The following is a 16,257-nucleotide window of genomic DNA, read 5'->3' on the forward strand; positions in this document are numbered from 1 at the left end:
CAGAAGTCAGGCTACTGTTTCTTTGGTGGCAGGTGGCAGAGGCTGTACTGAGGGCAAGGTGACATTCTGAAATTAGGAACACTCAGCTTCTTGATGTGGGTGCTAGACATGGACATTCAGTTTATAAAGGTTCACTAAATTGTACATACTAAGTTGTATACTTTTCTGAGCATGTATGACACTATTAGTAAGGCTTTTGTTTGATTGCTTTTTTTATAATTAGGTATGGAACATGGAAGTAAATCTTTGCATGTGAAATAACCCCAAATTTTACTTTCATCAGCTTTATAAAATCAGAATGAGCTTTTGGTCCCACCCATTCGTTCGTGTGTGTGTGTGTGTGTGTGTGTGTGTGTGTGTGTGTGTGTGTGTGTGTGTGTGTGTGTGTGTAAAGAGCAGTTTGAAATGACCTAATCTTAATCCAAACATGTTTATTTCTTTAACCACAGGCACCCAATAACTATGGTTCCTAATACACTGAGTGCCCTTATTTACATTTGTCTCCTGAGAAAGACCTGCTTGACTATAACGAACACACTTTCATTTCCTCTGTATTACAGTGAAGACAATGTAGATGTGTTGTTAAGTTTTATTATTTAAGCACTTCATTTCAGACTAGAACAGGGGCCATATAGACTGACTGGGTTGAAAACCAGTTATAAACCACCAGTCTAAGCTGGGAATGGTACTTCATACCTGTAATCCCAGAACTCCAGAGGCTGAAGCCAGTCAGGACTACACAGTGAATGAGACCTTGTCTCTCAAATAGAATGGAGAAATAAAAATCAGTTTATCACAGGATCTATAAAGAGAACTCAGAATTCTAAACCCAAAACTTAGTAGCTGCCCTTTTAACTACTCGCGTCATTCAAATTTAACAATGTACAGAACCCAATAGCCACTACTTACCTAAGGACACACATCACAACCTAATCTCGACACAGTGAAGGAACAGGCATTCCAAGCACAAGAGCTGAGTCCCTAGTGAGGTACAGCTTGGCATTCAGGAGCAAAGGCCCCATTATTTTTGTTCTCTTTCAAAAATAGCTCCACCTTCAAGATTACACAAATTACATCATTTTGCAGCAGGATTCCTCCTTACTAAGCTCCTAGGTCAGACAGGAAGCATGCTACAGCACACTAATGATTTTACAAAAGCCAACATATTTTTGAGTCTTCAGATTCACTAGGTTAGTGAAAAAGGACTAAAGCTACCATTATCAATGACTTCTGCCATACATCATCTCTTCAAAAAGCATCCAATAAAAATAGATCAGAGTGAGATAACACAGACTAAACACACAGCAGAGTGTTAGAGATGCCGAGACTGAACTGATCCAGAGGCTGCATTATGGCCTAAAACACACAAACACACAGGGGTGGAGAGATGGCTTAGCAGTTAAGAGCAGTGACCCAGGTTCAAGTCCTAGCACCCACATGGCAGTTCACAACTATCTGTAACTCTAAGATCTGACACTCTCACACAGACATATACACTGGCAAAACAAAACAAAACAAACAAACAAAAACAAAGCACATAAGATAAGTGTAAATTTAAAAAAAAACACCAAAAAACCATAAACCTATCAGGTGCCAAGGTACCAATTAATCTATGACCTAGTAAATTCTCAAGGAAATGTACATCCAGTTAGCCACAAGTGGCAAAAGTGAAAACAAAATCCAAAACTGCTCTGAAGAGTCCTGTTATAGATACTGTCTTCATGATGACACCAAGGTAGTGAGATGATACAAGAATCACTTGAAAACCAGGCGTGGTGGCGCACGCCTTTAATCCCAGCACTTGGGAGGCAGAGGCAGAAGGATGTCTGTAAGTTCGAGACCAGCCTGGTCTACAAAGCGAGTTCAGGACAGCCAAGGCTACACAGAGAAACCCTGTCTCAAAAAACAAACAAACAAACAACAAAGAAAAAGGATCACTTGAAACAAATCAGAAAGCAAACACAACACAGTTAAATGAAATGTTGAAGTTACCGTTGACTCCCTTTGCTTTGTCATACCTCAAACCCAGTAGAAAATGTACTCAGGATCCTCACTTCTGAGTTCCCACCCTGCTCTCACCTCTATCACCATAGCCTCCTACCACTGTAACCCCACCTGTCCCTGCCCTTTTCTCTGGGTGACTGTGCACAGAGGGCAGCGGTTCTGCTGAGGTTAAAGTAATTGTGCCTCTTTTCTAGCTCTAAACCTCAAATGACTTGCCTTCTCACTCAAGGTCAAAACAAGAGTTATACAATGACCAATAAATTCTGTTGTGTCAGTGGGAGAACACTGCAAAACAATGTACACATGTGTATACACACACACACACACACACACACACACATACACACACACATAGAACCTATCCCTTAACTTCTCTGATTTTAGCTTCTATACTTTTCTTCCTTATTTATGTGGTTCCAGCCACATTGGTCTCTGGATATCAGTGGAACCTACCAACACTTCCTGTCCCTTCTACCAGGAACACTCCTCCCAAAAATTTACTTGGCATGGCTCATATAATTGTGTGCTTCACCTGAACTGCTCAGCTCTTAGGTTTTCTTGACTACCTTACCTGTGTGATCAGAGGAAAACCTTGGGTGTTGTTTCTCAAGTGCCACCTCCTTTCTTTTGTTTGTTTTTGTTTTCAGACAGAATCTCTCACTGGGATATATGGCTTATCAAGTCAGGTAGGCAGCTGGCCAGTAAGCCAAGGGGATTCTCCTATCTCTACCTCCCCAGACAAGTGTACATTACCATAGGGATCAACTACCACCTTTTAAACTGCAGTGCTAGCCTATTCTATTTTTCCCCACCTAGCATACGCAGTCATTTGTTCTCTCATTTGTTTCCTGTCTGATGCCCACCCTTTCCCTAGAGATAAATATTAAGAGCTGGGATTTTTCTGTTTTATTCACTATTCTGTCAGTATCTACAACAGTACCTGGTGCAGAGCATTTGCTTGATATGTGACTTTTCATTAAAAGATGGCACCAATGAGAGGTAGGTATCAAAACCCACACAGCCAAGAAGAGCCAAATGAAAAAATCTAAATCTAGAGACAAAACGTTCCTAGGGTGTGATTTAAATGAGATTAACTACTGACGTTTTCCTCAGATACATAAGAAATGCCTGAGTGAGAAGAGAAAGCAAGAACGAGAGCTAGAGAGAGAGAACACATGACATTATCGTAAAGTTATTCTTAAAACATTTTCTTAAATGCATTTCAAAAAGATGACACCTCATCCCTCAGGGCCAGGGTATCCATTTATCAGTGGCACCTAAAGTTAATCCCTAGTGGAACGTTAAGTAAATATAGCACTTTCCTAAATTTTTAACCAACCAAGCTAATCTTATACCTTTCCTTAGGCTTAAAAGTCCTTTCCCAAGAGGCGGGCTTGCTTCCATGAGATAATTTTTCTTCATTTTCCATGGAAGGAAAAGTCAATAAAAGATAACTGGACAATGTTTCAAAATGTAACTATTATTCTTTGTTATAATTTTTTTAAAAGGGAAGCTTTAGGACTCTTCAGTAATAAAAACAAAGTGATTATGATATTACACACACTTAATGAACAACCCTCTCCATTAAAAGGAATGGGCATAAACAACTTTACTGCACATCTTGGTGGCAGAGAGGAAATACAATTAAATCCATTAATAGCCACATGAGTTACATTCCCAGTAGACCCTGGTTTCCAGAATTGCTTACTCATTTTCACCCGCAGCAGGAGTGGTGCACAACAGGGATGACAACATGCTGCAGCAACTTCTTATGTATTTTAATTTCAAGAAGATTATTTTACTAAACAGTAGATTTATGAATATTTCACTATCACATTCCACTGTCTATGATCTATCAAAAGTCTACATGAAAACATCTGGTGAAGACAGTGTCAATACCAGCTACTATAAATCAGATCTATTGGAGGACATGGATCACCTCTTTATGTTCATACTTTCACTGATATTACCCAAAGATGTGAAGGTAATAACTTCTATGCCCAAACACCTTACATACATTTTATGTATTTTCTCCTTATAACAAAGCAGTACTGAATGGGGAGTGTGCTCACCTTAAACTGCCATAAAAAAGGGGTAAAGACGACTAACTTAACCAAGCAAACAGCATTCACACGCAAGTAATTCATAGTATGCATTTCTATCTCTAAATGACCTTCAGTACAGTGTTTGATTCCCTAAAATTCTTTATTTTTTTCTTTCTTTCTTCTTTTTGGTTTTCAAGACAGGGTTTCTCTGTGTAGCCTTGGCTGTCCTAGCCTCCTTTGTAGACCGGGCTGGCCTTGAACTCACAGTGATTCTGCCTGCCTCTGCCTCCCTGAGTGCTGAGATTAAAGGGTTGCACCACCACACTCAGCTAGATTAGATACTCTCTATAATTCCTAATTCTCTAGAGCACAACCTAGGCCAGGAGGTGAACAACTATCTCTGAATCTCATATTCTCAGCTATTGCCAGCTGTCCGTCCTTCCTTCCTTCCTTCCTTGTTTCCTTGTGTTGTTTCTTGTGCTGGGGACCAGTCCCAGGTATGGTACATGCCAGGCAGAGTTCTAGCCCTCACTATGTCCTCAGCCCTCATTATTAACGTGTTTCAACTGACTGTTTCATGGTATATTAGAAGCAAAGGAGAAAGAGGTCATAGTGATAATGACAAGAATCAAAAGCTAAACTAAAAAAGCAAATAAATGAACTTGAATAGTTATGCACTATGCACAGCCCACCCTGTTCATTAAGCTCCTTTGTTTGAAAAACCCAGTTGGTCATGATGATCCAGGCTCAAGGAAAGGTTAATCTGCTTTACACACCCTTAAAAATGAGCAACAAGCAAACAGGATTGCAGATTTCCAGCCAAAATGGTAAAATAAAGTCTTGGTGCTGTTAGAGGAAAAAATGAAAGCCAGACACACACTTATAACTCAGTACTTGGGAGGTTGACAGAGGAGAATGACAAGTTTAAGTCTGGTCTGAGGTGCATGACCAGACTCTGCCTCAGAGAGAGGGGAGAGAGAGGAGAGAGAGAGAGAGAGAGAGAGAGAGAGAGAGAGAGAGAGAGAGAGAGAGAGAGAGAAGAGGAGATGGAGAGGGGCAGGGGGGAGGGGGAGGGGAAGAAGGGGAGAGAAGGGGGGAAGGAAGAAAGTAATGGGAGAAAAGGAGGGAGGGAATGAAGAAGGGAAAAAAAAGAAAAAGAGAAAATACACCCAGAGATCCCACTGCTTCAGGAGAAGCCACGAAGCTGTAACATTTTGTCAGTGAAATGTTTCTGTAGTTTGAAACAAAATGGGAGATTTAAGGAGACAAAAGAAAAGTATCACCTCCAACTTAAATCCTCACTTTCTTTAAAGTTGCTCAGCTTTCCTTGACTAAACTGTGAGCTGTAAACCGGTTTAGTTTGCTTTTCTGGCTACAGAAGTCAGCAGGTAAAATAGAGAAGCTGTCAAGTCAAGTTGGATCAAAACAAAGCTGTGGTTTGCAGGCGGGGCCTGAGCCATCTCTTCCGTTCATGCAAGGCAGCAGGATGTAGCAACAGGGTCCCAACTCCACCACTGCTTCAAACCAAAACATTTTGTTTTAGCTTTCTAATATGCTTGAGGTCTGGCAGGATCTATGCCTAGGATGAACTCAATCAGGAACAGTGGTGCTCATCTGTAATCTCAGTACTTGAGAGATTGAGGCAGGAAGATGAAGAGTTCTAAGCCTTTCTAGGCCTCCCTAGAATACATAGCAAGATTTTGTGGAAAGAAAGAGAAAGAAAGAAAGAAAAGAAAGAAAGAAAGAAAGAAAGAAAGAAAGAAAGAAAGAAAGAAAATGAATGGTGATGAACCCAAGATCTTGTGATGATCCCAATAAAAAATCAGAATCTCACCACATGGTGGCACACACCTTTAACCCCAGTGCTCAGGAGGCAGAGGCAGGTGGATCTCTGTGACTCTGTGGCCAGCCGGGTCTACATAGTAAGTTCCAGGACACCCGAAGCAACCAATGAGAGAGACCCTGTCTCAAAAAAAAAAAAAAAAAAGAAAGAAAGAAAGAAAAAAGAAAAGAGAGAGAAAAGAAAACTGAATTAAGCAGTAAAAATAACTAATATTTATTTTCTATGTGCAACACATGCAATTAACATGTATTAAGCCTATTTAATTCTCACAGCTGTTCATACTGTCCATTTTATAGTTGGTTAAATGGAAATATTAGAAAGGTTAAATAATTTACTCAAAGTGACTAAAATACTAAACAGTAGAGTCAAAATTAAATCCAGGACTCTAAAACCCGTATTTACAGCCACTATATTAAGCATCTCCATGGTGCCCATAATGGTGTCAGTACAAGATTCTGTAATTCCAACAAACAAAGCCTAAGGCAGCCCATATTACTGTTAACTGTGAGAGCCACTAGGGCTTGGAAAGCCCAGTGTAAATAGGAATATCACTTATGACAATTACAAGTCATGCGAAAAACCCCAGCTCTGCTCATCTAAACAATGTGGCAAAGAAAAATGTCTCCCCAAGAGTGACGAGAGACTTCATCTGGTTTGATGTTTCTAAGACATGGCCGTTTGCAGTTTCATCATATTCGTTAACAGGGCAAAATGCAAATCTTTGTGAAGACCCTGACAGGCAAGATCATCCCACTAGTAGAGCCCAGTGCCACCCTGAGAATGTGAAGGCCAAGACCTAAGATAAGGAGCGCACCCACCAGCAGCAGAGGCTCACCTTTGCAGGCAAGCAGCTGGAAGATGGCCACACTCTTTCTGATTACAACATTCAGAAAGAGTCAGTCCTGCACCTGCTCCTCCATCTGAAGGTGGCTATAAATTCTTCAGTCTGCATTCCCAGTGAGCAGTGATCGCAGTATTCTAAGCTATAGCCGTTTGCCCCAATTTAAGTTTAAAACTTAAAGTTTCAGTAATAGCTGGACCTCTGTTTAAAATGTTAATAAAGATTTTGATGCATGGTTAAAAAAGAAGAAGAAGAAGAAGAAGAAGAAGAAGGAGGAGGAGGAGGAGGAGGAGGAGGAGGAGGAGGAGGAGGAGGAGGAGGAGGAGGAGAAAGGAAGGAAACGTTTTGCCTCAGAAAACAAAAACAAAACACCTTCTCGATGAGTCCTGACTTCCTCTTCTGAGGCGTGCAGTCTCAGGCACTAAGATCCACTGCATACAGTTCACCAGAGACATTCCTGACTGGCCTGTCCATCAGGAGCAGCCAATCCCCAACACCCCCAATGCCCACCCCCACCCTACACAGACAGTGACACTACTCCCTATGTGACCATTACCATAGACACAAGTATCTGACAGTTTACTGTCTGTCTCCCTGCACTGGAATGTATACACCAGTACAGAAGTGACTTTGTCAGCCTCCTTGCTACCCTTTCCTAAGCACCTAGACATCTGTGCTTGGTACCAGGTAAATACTTGTTGGAGGAATGAATTGTGTATAATATCCATTCAACAAATATTACAGATAAACAAGCACTATAGAAAAACCAGTCAAGCTGGGCAGTGGTGGCGCACACCTTTAATCCCAGCACTTGGGAGGCAGAGGCAAGTGGATCACTGTGAGTTCGAGGCCAGCCTCGTCTACAAGCGAGTCCAGGATAGCCAAGGCTACGCAGAGAAACCCTGTCTCAAAAAAACAAAAAAGAAAGTAAGAAAGAAAGATTAGCCATCATTTTGACAAATGTATTATTGACGAACTAGACAGTAACTAAATATGTAAATGAGAACATTTCAAAAACTAAGACATCAAAAACATAAAACAAAAAACTAAGACATCATGAGGAAGCTTCACAAACTTCAGGATAGACTGGGCAGGAGAACACACATTTGAAAGTAGTGGAATCAACAGAGATGCCAGTGAGTTGTCACCCACGCAGGGGGGAACATTTTGGTGGTGCAGCTGAGAGAATCACTCATATGCCTCTACATGAGCCCAACGATTCACCAAGTTGGACTTAGAATCCACTCTTTCATCTGTCATTGATGCGCTCTCTGTCTTGGGTAAATAGGTATCTGTTCACATCTCCACAGGAAAAGTAACATAAGACTTGGCAATCCCCAAGAGCCAGCCACCATGGATGTTCCAAAAAATAAGCACCTCAGTCAAAAGGAACAGCAAGTACAAAAGCCCTAAGGACTAGCTTGCTCAAGCCCATGAGAGCAACAGGGAGATGGCAGAAGACATGAGTCAGGAGAGGGTCAGCTACATCGTCAAGGGTGCCTCATAAACCATGGGAAGGGTTTGGTTTTGTCGTTGTTTTAAGGGAAGGCTTCATACTCATAGAGATCTACCTGCACCTTCTTCCCAAATGCTAGTATTCAAGAAACATGCCCAGCTAGTTGCTCATTTTAAAAACATTATCCTGAGTATGTGTGAGGCCTTGGGTTTAATATTAAAGAAAGAAAAAGTTAAATCAGAGCAAAGATAAAACTTCTTTGTGCAGGCTGCTGTGACAGAGGATGGGAAAGGGAAGGGAAGGGAAGCAAGCTCAGTGCTTAAAGTGTTTCCTGTACAGGCACAATGACCACAGTTCAGACCCACAGCACCTATGAAAGAGTCAAGAGTAGTGGTGCATTTATGACTAGTTCAGTGGTGGGAGGACAACCAGATCCTGGGGACTCAATGTCCAACCAGTCTATGAGAAATTCAAGCTCCAAGTTCAATAAAAGAACCTGTTTCAAAAAATAATATAGAAAAGCTGCCTTCTTGTGAACATTTGCTATGCCATAATGAGGTCCACCAGCACCCACATAAAAGAAGCTATGGTCCCATGCACTGAAGGGGCCAAAGATAGGAGGATCACTGGGCCTACTGGATGTCAGCCTGGGGGGGGGGGGGGGGCCGTTGGGCGTGGAGTGAGCCACAGGTTCAGCAAGAGAGCCTTCCTCAAAGAAACAAGGCAGAGTGATAGAGGACACACAATGCCCTCCTCTAGCCTCAGCACACACATACATGAATACACACACCCACAAAAAAGGGGGAAGAGAAAGAGGCAGAGACAGAGAGAGAGTGAGAATTAAAGGTGATATGGAGCAATAACCATAGAGGAATATTGACCTCTGGCTTACACACATGCACACAGAGTGGGAGAGGAGAAAGGTTAGGTGGTGTCAAATAAGTAAATATGGCTAACGCTCTAAGTCTTTCATGTGTTCTATACATTTAACAATACTACAATAAAGAATTCATATTGGACAGCTACGATGGTATGGGAGGCAGATCTCTGTGAGTTTTAGGTCAGCCTGGTCTACATAGCAAGTTGTAAACCTGTCAGGGCTACATGATAAGACCCTGTCATTAAACAAACAAACAAACAAAATATCAGGCGTGGTGGCACACACCTTTAATCCCAGCACTCAGGGAGGCAGAGGCAGGCAGATTGTTTGAGGCCAGCCTGGTCTACAAAGCTAGTCTAGGACAGCCACGGCTACACAGAGAAACCCTGTCTCAAAGAGTATCTTACCTATGAAAAGACAGATAAAAGGAAACTCAAGAAATGCACGGCTGTGAAGAAAAACTAAAAAGAAAAATACACACTTCCTAAGGAAAATAACTTGTGTAGACTCCTCAGGGATCCTTAGCATGTCACCTAGGAGATATCCTACACAAACTAAGGCTCTAAAGGACAAGAGAGGAGAGCTCACAGAGAGGAGCCACAGTCTATGAGGAACAGTGGTATAGAAGAAAACACATTGTTAAAGCTCACATTACCCTGTCTCCCAAATCTGTAGCCGATCGCTAACAACCACACAAAGTAATTTCTAAATACACATGGCCTAAAAAATGTTTTGGGCAAAATAACCTGTGGCTATTAGCTGACATAGTTACCCACCACCCCCCCCCCTTTTTTTTTTTTTGAGACAGGGTCTCTCTGTGTTAGTCTTGGCTGTCCTGGACCAGGCTGGCTTAGAACGCAAGAGACCTGTCTGCCTGTGCCTCCCGAGGACTGGGATTAAAGGTGTGCGCCACCACGCCTGGCTGATAATAGTTCTCTTCACAGAACTAAGAGGACTGCAAGCACTAAAAAGATAAGTGAAAACCAAGTTTACTGACAAAATGAGGATCCTCACAAGAAGAAACAGGAAGTATGATAGTCAAAGACCAAAAAACTTGGCAAAGTCAAATATTCTAACCTCTGGCATATATTTGAAATTTAAAAGAATCTGTACAGGATCTGGAGAGACAGCCCGTTGGTTAAGATTATTGGTTGGGCTTCCACAGGACTCAGGTTTGGCTAGCACTTGCATGGCAGCTCACAGCCATTTATAATTCCAGTCTAGGGAATTCAAAGCCCTCTATTGGCCTCCAAGAGCACCACACACACATATGTACCCATATATACATGCAGATAAAACACTCATACATATAAAATAAACTTTAAAATATTTTAAAAATATATACAAATATTAACTAAATCAATCTTCCATTATCAACACAAACTTATCACCTATGCCTCATCTATGCACTGCAAGGAAGGTAATGGTCCACTCTAGAAGAGTCTCCATTTGCCATTTTTGCTATCAAAAATGAATAGGCAAGGCCCTCAAGATGGCTTAGCAAGGCCAGGCAGTGGTGGTGCATGCCTTTAATCCCAGCACTTGGGAGGCAGAAGCAGGTGGATCTCTGAGTTCAAGGCAAGGTCCAGGACCCAGGGTTACACAGAGAAACCTGTTTCCAAAAAACAAAAAAGTGTTTGGTGAACGGGGTAGAGCATGCCTTTAATCTCAGGTAGGTGGATCACTGTGAGTTCGAGGCCAGCCTGGTTTACAAAGTGAATCCAGGACAGCCAGGACTACACAGAGAAACTCTGTCTCAAAAAACAAAACAAAGTAGTGGTTTTGTTTTGTTTTTAAGATTTTTGGGGTTGGGGGGGGGTGGGGGGTGGGGTATAGCAAGTGCCTCTGGAGGCCAGAAGAGGGCGTTGGATCCCCTAGAATTGGAGTTAGAGAAGAGACGGCTGTGAACCATCAGGTGTGGGTGCTGGGTTTTGAACTTCTCTCTGGTCATGTCTGGTTTTTGAGATATGGTCATCCTATGTAGACCAGGCTGACCTAGAACTTACAAATATCTGCCTACCTCTGCCTCTCAAGTGCTAGGAATAAAGATGTACACCACCAGCACCTGGCTAAAGCTTATGTTGTTGTTTTTTTAATGATTTTATTAATTTTTTTTACATAATTTATTCTTTTTTGTTTGTTTTGAGACACTATGTAGTCCTGGCCATCCTGAAACTCAATCTGTAGTCTAGGCTGGCCTAGAATTCATCTTTGCCTCCTAAGAGCTGAAATAAAAGGTATGCACTACCACACTTGACAATCTTCTACATTTTTAAATCAAATTACTTTGAATTTTGATTTTTCTTACTGAATTGAGTTCCTAGTAAATACTATGACATAAGTTGCAAAATATTTTCTCAAATCTTTTTTTGGAGACAAGGTCTCACTATGCAGCCCTGCCTGCCCTGGAACTCCTATGAAACACAGGCTGGCCTAAAATCACTGGGATCTTCCCACCTCTGACCCCCAAGTTCTAGGAGTAAAGATATGTGCCATCATGCCCAGCTGAAAATATTTTTTCAACAAGCCATAAATATTAACACTAGAAATACTTAGGCAACTTTTCCCTAAACTTATGTTATCCAGTAGGCCTTTCCAAGTCACTAAAAGGTTCTAGGTCTGCCCTGTCCAATATGGAAGTCATAGTCAGTCCTATATGTCTAGAGTGACATGAAATGGAGCTGCTAGAGCCGGGCGTGGTGGTACACACCTTCAATCCCAGCACTCAGGAGGCAGAGGCAGGAGGATTGATATGAGTTCCAGGCCAGCCTGGTCTACAAAGTGAGTCCAGGACAGCCAAGGTTACACAGAGAAACTCTGTCTCGAGAAAACAACAAAGAAAGAAAGAAATGGAGTTGCTATAATGCCAGGTGGAGTGATGGATACCTGAAATCACAGCACTCCAACGGCTAAAACAGGAAGATCACAACAAGCTCTAAGGAAGCCTGGGCAACACAATGAATTCAAGGTTAACCAGAGCCACCTAACAAGACCCTATCTCAAAAACAAAACAACAACAAAACTAGTGAAAGAAAGAATAGGAAGTGAAAACTAGAAAGAAATGCAAGCAATGTAATGGAGCAGGTAAATTGTTCTTTATTTTCTTTTTTTTTTTTTTTTTTTTTTTGGTTTGTTATTGTTATTTTGAAACTGGGTCTCATATAGTCAAGAATGACTTTGAACTCCTGCCTCTACCTCCCAGTACTAGATTATAGGCCAACTAATGTCATGTTGGGCTAAGGACATAAATCGCAATCAAAGCAGTCACAAGTGGTTAACACAAAACAGCTTTAAAACAAAACATCTCATTATCTTAAAACATAAATGAATGTCTATTAATATGTTTTGGTTAATTGATTGGTTTTTGTTTTTAGAGATGTTTATTATTAATTACATTAGGTGTGTGTATCTGCATGCAAGTATGTGCATATGAATGCAGGTACCCCAAGAGGCCAGAGGCATCTGATCCCCAGAGATGTAATTACAGATGTTTATGATCTGTCTGATGTAGGATGTAGGCACTAGAAACCAAGCTTAGGACCTTTGGAAGGGCAGCAAGTACTCTTAAATGCTAAGCCATCTCTCTAGCCCTTTGATTATAGTTTTTGAGTTGTCTTTTTTTTTTTTTTTTTTTTTTTTTTTTCCCAAAGGCTGTCTGGAACTCACTCTGTTGACCAAGCTGGCCTTGAACTCACAGAGATCTGCCTGCTTCTGCCTCTCAAGTTCTGGGATTAAAGGCATGTGCCACTACAGTCTGGCCTTTTCTAACTTTTAATCATTAATTTGTCTATTTAATTCTATATGGCGAGTGTTTTGCTTGCATGTATGTATGTGGGCCATCTGTGTGCCTGCTGCTCATGGAGGTCAGAAAATGGCATCAGATTCCCTGGTAAAGGAGTTAAAGATTATTAAGAGCAGCCACGTGGTCCTCTGCAACAGCAACAAAAGCTCTTCACTGCTAAGGAATTCTCCAGTCCTGATTATTCTTTGAAACATAATTTCAGTAGCCCAGGCAGACTTTGAACTTATCATGTATGGCAAAGACCGCCTTGGAACCCTGATCCTCCTGCCTCTGCCTACTAAGCATGGATTATAGGCATGTGCCACCATGCCAAGCTACTGGAATATTTTAAGAAATTATATTCTCACTAGATGTGGTGGCATATTCCTGTAATTCTATCACTTTGGAGACAGAGATAGGACTATCAGGAATTCAAAGATAGCCTCACCTACCTAAGCAAGTCTAAGGCCAAGCTGGACGATATGATACCCTATTTCAGAAAGAAAAGAAACGGCTGATGAGATGCTTATTGAACAAGCCTAGCACCTAACTTTGCTCCCCACATGCAAAGGTAAGGGGTGAGAATCAAGGCCACGAAGTTCTCTGATCTCCATATATACAACATAGTAACCACACTTTGTCAAAATAAAATTTTTTAATTGAGAAGAAAACATTTTTTCTGGAGGTTCTTAAGCTGAGCAGCAGTGTGTCCTTGTTCTTTGCACTTCCCAGGAAACGAGGCCACATAAGGAAAGGGCTGCCTTGGTGGAGACCCTCAACTGACACTAATGTCATTTTCTCATCTTCCAGTCGGCGAGTTTCTATGCAAAGGAGCCACTCTTGAGTAGTTACCAACACACGCTCATCTGGGCTAAAGCCTCCCAGTAGTCTGGTGACTCCTGGGTCTAGGCATAGAGAAGGGAGGATCCTGAGAAGGCTGTCAACATGGAACTACTTGTTCAAGGCCCTCTCTGAAAGAAGTTTTTAGGCCAGCTTCAATTCTGACTGTTCTCACAAACACTCGAAACCTTATGTTGGCAAGTCATTCCCAGTTACCCTAGATTTTCTAAGTACTTCTAGAATGATGTCGGAGGCACCCTAGGCCAAGACAGGTCTACTTCAAATTTCAAGTAAAGGCCAAAGCAGGATCAGTTAACTCTCCCCAGGTAAAGGAGTCAAAGGACACAGTCCAGACAGACTCTAACTTGTGTTTCCCTCCTACAAGAGCACAAAGTAAGAGCAGCAACTCTCTGATTTGGCCAAGAAACTGAAAAACTAGTTTAAAAAGAAATCACTTAGCTGAGAGGTGGTGGTGCATGCCTTTAATCCCAGCACTTGGAAGGCAGAGGCAGGTATCTGAGTTTGAAGCCAGCCTGATCTAAATAGCAAGTTCCAGGACAGCCAGGGCTATATAGAGAAATCCTGTCTTGAAGAAAACAAAACAAAGAGGGGAGAGGGAAGGAGGGAGGGAGGAAGAGAGGGAGAGAAATCACGTAACTACTAATCTACTAATGTATCCCAAAGATCTGTAAATCAATACATGTAAAACGGACTCAGTGAAAGTCATTCTCTTTCTGACTTAAGGAATCTGAGCTTCCGCGAGATGATGGATGATGTTACCCTGACAGGGAGGATATTCCATTACAACACTCACACTGTGAAATTCAAATCTCCTAGGGCACAAATCTCCTAGGCTACATAAAGGCCTGCCTTGGTGGAGACCCTCAACTGAGACTAAAATCATTTTCTGATCTTCCAGAGTTTCTATGTAAAGGAGCCACTCTCAAGTAGTTACTAACACATGCTCATCTGCTTTTAGCACTTTCTTTCTTTTTTTCTTTTTTCTTTTTCAATACAGGGTTTTCTTGACTGTCCTAGACTCACTCTGTAGACCAGGCTGGCCTCGAACTCAGAGATTCACCTGCCTCTGCCTCCCAAGTGCTGGGATTAAAGGCGTGTGCCACCATGCCCAGCCTTTTAGTACTTTCAATGCTAGAGAGACAGCAGACATTTCACAAGCTCCCTCTTATTTGATCAATGGTGTTTCCTTTACATCTATCACTTAAGCAGCACTGGCCCCTGTAGCTTTGCAGGCCATTTTTGTGTTTATCTGGTGTATACCCTAGGATGGACAGAAGCAGAAGGTCTGTAACCCGGCGACTGGAACACTGAGGCGTTGTAGCGCCTGTCCTAGCGTGCAGCGGTCAGAGCGAGAGCCCAGCTTTTGCGGTGAGAATAGCATCTCTTCTGAAGTGATTTCATGCAAAGAACATTTTGCTCCAAGCTAGTCAGCCTGTGCAGCTTGGCCAACAATTTTGGCTGAAACACTTTGTCTGATAAGCATTTAACTTAGTGCCCCTTCTCTGTATGCTTAATGTAATTTAGGAAGAAGCTGTGAGTGACAGCTACCGAGCTCCTTCCCTGAGTGAACACAGAGATAAGGCCATGCAGCTGTGCTTTGTAATGAAGTCCTAATTTGATACAGTTTATATGTTATACAGTAGGGCACATGTCAACCCCTAGTCACCTTTATACAACTGAGAAATTTTGTATGCCTATTTAATTTAATAATTGACGGGTGTAGTGGCACTCACCTTTAATCCTAGCACTTGGGAGGCAGAAGCAGGCAGATCTCTCTTGAATGCGAAGCCAGCCTGGTGGTCTATAGAGCAAGTTCCAGGACAGCCAGGGCTGCACAGAAAAATCCTGTCTCAAAATAATAATAATAATAATAATAATAATAATAATAATAATAATAATAATAATAACAACAACAACCACCACCACCACCACCACCACCACCACCACAATAATAATTTTCTGCCTTTCCTAACATTAGCAATTCAAAAGAGAAAACAAGTATTAGGGGAAAATGTCACCATATGAACACTAAAGAGAAGCTGGGTAATGAGACTCTAAAACCCGGCTTTAACACTGAGCAACATGCCACGCCCCGTGCCCTCCCCTCCCCACTACTCCTCACCCGATCCCTTTCCTTGCCATAGCCAGCCACATCAGAAGACAATGGGGGGTGCAACTCCAACTCCCCCTCACTGCCCCCCACATACACAGGCTTTCTCTGTGTAGCCCTGGCTGTGTTGGACTAGTTTTATAGACCATGCCAGCCCGGAACTCACAGAAATCCCCTGCCTCTGCTTCCCAAGTGGGAGGGATTTAATCCTGGGATTAAAGGCATGTACCACCACACCTGTCAAACGCCAACTCTTAGAGCTATGAATTTCACAAAGGAAGAGCAGAGCTGCTATTCATATAACATTTCTGCTGGGTTTATTGTTGTTTGGTGGTCTCATGTATCCCAGGCCTCAAACTTACTCTACAACTAAGGATAACTTTGAACTTCTGTCTTCCCTATGTACATGCGGGGATTATAAGTATGGACGGTAGGG

The 16,257-nt window shown here is 42.0% G+C and overlaps 1 protein-coding gene across 1 annotated transcript in view; it reads right to left on the reverse strand.

Moving 5' to 3' along the window:
* The window catches only part of Pacs1 (phosphofurin acidic cluster sorting protein 1), a 129,622-nt gene that overhangs the window by 109,157 nt on the left and 4,208 nt on the right, over positions 1-16,257 (reverse strand). The gene's annotated exons all lie outside the window — the stretch shown is intronic.

The sequence above is a fragment of the Acomys russatus genome, chromosome 5, assembly GCF_903995435.1.
Source record: "Acomys russatus chromosome 5, mAcoRus1.1, whole genome shotgun sequence".
Taxonomy (NCBI): Eukaryota; Metazoa; Chordata; class Mammalia; order Rodentia; family Muridae; genus Acomys; species Acomys russatus.